The sequence below is a fragment of the Arachis stenosperma genome, chromosome 3 (assembly GCF_014773155.1).
Source record: "Arachis stenosperma cultivar V10309 chromosome 3, arast.V10309.gnm1.PFL2, whole genome shotgun sequence".
Lineage (NCBI taxonomy): Eukaryota > Viridiplantae > Streptophyta > Magnoliopsida > Fabales > Fabaceae > Arachis > Arachis stenosperma.
Window position 1 is genome coordinate 93,799,143 of NC_080379.1, and position 3,410 is coordinate 93,802,552.

General features: G+C 43.5%; 1 non-coding gene across 1 annotated transcript; it reads left to right on the forward strand.

Annotated features, from left to right (window-relative positions):
- Positions 1 to 2,976: 2,976 nt before the first annotated feature.
- On the forward strand, positions 2,977 to 3,080 carry LOC130971235 (small nucleolar RNA R71). The gene has a single exon (XR_009082466.1). It is a non-coding gene; the product is annotated as a small nucleolar RNA R71 (small nucleolar RNA).
- The last annotated feature ends 330 nt before the right edge of the window (positions 3,081 to 3,410 follow it).

Genomic DNA, 3,410 nt, shown 5'->3' on the forward strand with positions numbered 1-3,410 from the left:
ATAGGCAAGTTGAATGAGAACCTTACATTTTCCGGACTAAAATCCAAGTATTTCCCCCGAACCATAGTAAGCCAATTCTTTGGATCCGGGTTCACACTTTGATCATGGTTCTTGGTGATCCATGCATTGGCATAGAACTCTTGAACCATTAAGATTCTGACTTGTTGAATGGGGTTGGTAAGAACTTCCCAACCTCTTCTTCGGATCTCATGTCGGACCTCCGGATATTCACTCTTTTTGAGTGAAAAAGGGACCTCGGGGATCACCTTCTTCAAGGCCACAACTTCATAGAAGTGGTCTTGATGCACCCTTGAGATGAATCTCTCCATCTCCCATGACTCGGAGGTGGAAGCTTTTGCCTTCCCTTTCCTCTTTCTAGAGGTTTCTCCGGCCTTGGATGCCATAAATGGTTATGGAAAAACAAAAAGCAATTCTTTTACCACACCAAACTTAAAAGGTTTGCTCGTCCTCGAGCAAAAGAAGAAAGAAGAGAGTAGAAGAAGAAGAAATGAGGAAGAAGGGAATGGCTTTGTGTTCGGCCAAAGAGGGGGAGAAGTGGTGTTTAGGTTGTGTGAAAATGAAGGGGTGAAGAAGGGTTTATATAGGAGAGGGGGGACTCATGGTTCGGTCATGTATGGGTGGGTTTGGGAGGGAAAGTGGTTTGAATTTGAAAGGTGAGGTAGGTGGGGTTTTATGAAGGATGGATGTGAGTGGTGAAGAGAAAGATGGGATTTGATAGGTGAAGGCTTTTTTGGGGAAGAGGTGTTGAGGTGATTGGTGAGTGGGTGAAGAAGAAAGAGGGTGGTGGGGTTGGTGGGGATCCTGTGGGGTCCACAGATCCTGTGGTGTCAAGGAAAAGTCATCCCTGCACCAAGTGGCAAGAAAATTTGCATTTTGTGCCAAATCTGGCGTTAAACGCCGGGCTGGTGCCCATTTCTGGCGTTTAACGCCAGGTTCTTGCCCTTTCCTGGCGTTTAACGCCAGTCTGGTGCCCCTTTCTGGCGTTAAACGCCCAGAATGGTGCCAGACTGGGCGTTAAACGCCCATCTACTAGCCTCACTGGCGTTTAAACGCCAGTAGGTTCTTCCTCCAGGGTGTGCTATTTTTCTTTCTATTTTTCATTCTGTTTTTGCTTTTTCAATTGATTTTGTGACTTCTCATGATCATCAACCTACAAAAAACAAAAAAATAACAAAGAAAAATAGATAAAATATAACATTGGGTTGCCTCCTAACAAGCGCTTCTTTAATGTCAGTAGCTTGACAGTGGGCTCTCATGGAGCCTCACATTTTCTCAGAGCAATGTTGGAACCTCCCAACACCAAACTTAGAGTTTGAATGTGGGGGTTCAACACCAAACTTAGAGTTTGGTTGTGGCCTCCCAACACCAAACTTAGAGTTTGACTGTGGGGGCTCTGTTTGACTTTGTTTTGAGAGAAGCTCTTCATGCTTCCTCTCCATGGTGACAGAGGGATATCCTTGAGCCTTAAACACAAAGGATTCTTCATTCACTTGAATGATCAGTTCACCTCTATCAACATCAATCACAGCCTTTGCTGTGGCTAGGAAGGGTCTGCCAAGGATGATGGATTCATCCATGCACTTCCCAGTCTCTAGGACTATAAAATCAGCAGGGATGTAATGGTCTTCAATCTTCACCAAAACATCCTCTACAAGTCCATAAGCTTGTTTTCTTAAGTTGTCTGCCATCTCTAGTGAGATTCTTGCAGCTTGTACCTCAAAGATCCCTAGCTTCTCCATTACAAAGAGAGGCATGAGGTTTACACTTGACCCTAAGTCACACAGAGCCTTCTAGAAGGTCATGGTGCCTATGGTGCAAGGTATGGAAAACTTCCCATGATCTTGTCTCTTTTGAGGTAATTTCTGCCTAGACAAGTCATCCAGTTCTTTGGTGAGCAAAGGAGGTTCGTTCTCCCAAGTCTCATTTCCAAATAACTTGTCATTTAGCTTCATGATTGCTCCAAGGTATTTAGCAACTTGCTCTTCAGTGACATACTCATCCTCTTCAGAGGAGGAATACTCATCAGAGCTCATGAAAGGCAGAAGTAAGTCCAATGGAATCTCTATGGTCTCATTTTGAGCCTCAGATTCCCATGGTTCCTCATTGGGGAACTCAGTGGAGGCTAGTGCACGCCCATTGAGGTTTTCCTCAGTGGCGTTCACTTCCTCTCCTTCCTCTCCAAATTCGGCCATGTTTATGGCCTTGCACTCTCCTTTGGGATTTTCTTCTGTATTGCTTGGAAGAGTACTAGGAGGGAGTTCAGTAACTTTCTTGCTCAGCTGACCCACTTGTGCCTCCAAATTCCTAATGGAGGATCTTGTTTCAGTCATGAAACTTTGAGTGGTTTTGATTAGATCAGAGACCATGGTTGCTAAGTCAGAGGGGTTCTGCTTAGAATTCTCTGTCTGTTGCTGAGAAGATGATGGAAAAGGCTTGCCATTGCTAAACCTGTTTCTTCCACCATTATTGTTGTTGAAACCTTGTTGAGGTCTCTCTTGATTCTTCCATGAGAAATTTGGGTGATTTCTCCATGAAGAATTATAGGTGTTTCCATAGGGTGCTCCTAGGTAATTCACCTCTTCCATTGAAGGGTTCTCAGGATCATAAGCTTCTTCTTCAGATGAAGCATCCTTAGTACTGTTTGGTGCATTTTGCATTCCAGACAGACTTTGAGAAATCAAATTGACTTGCTGAGTCAATATTTTGTTCTGAGCCAATATGGCATTCAGAGTATCAATCTCAAGAACTCCTTTCTTCTGATTAGTCCCATTGTTCACATGATTCCTTTCAGAAGTGTACATGAATTGGTTATTTGAAACCATTTCAATTAGCTCTTGAGCTTCTGTAGGCGTCTTCTTCAGATGAAGAGATCCTCCAGCAGAGCTATCCAAAGACATCTTGGATAGTTCAGAGAGACCATCATAGAAAATACCTATGATGCTCCATTCAGAAAGCATGTCAGATGGACATTTTCTGATCAATTGTTTGTATCTTTCCCAAGCTTCATAGAGGGATTCTCCATCCTTCTGTCTGAAGGTTTGGACTTCCACTCTAAGCTTACTCAATTTTTGAGGTGGAAAGAACTTTGCCAAGAAGGCATTGACTAGCTTTTCCCATGAGTCCAGGCTTTCTTTAGGTTGTGAGTCCAACCATGTCCTAGCTCTGTCTCTTACAGCAAAAGGGAATAGCATAAGTCTGTAGACCTCAGGGTCAACCCCATTAGTCTTGACAGTGTCACAGATTTGCAAGAATTCAGCTAAGAACTAATGAGGATCTTCCAATGGAAGTCCATGGAACTTGCAATTCTGTTGCATTAGAGAAACTAATTGAGGCTTAAGCTCAAAGTTGTTTGCTCCAATGGCAGGGATAGAGATGCTTCTCCCATAGAA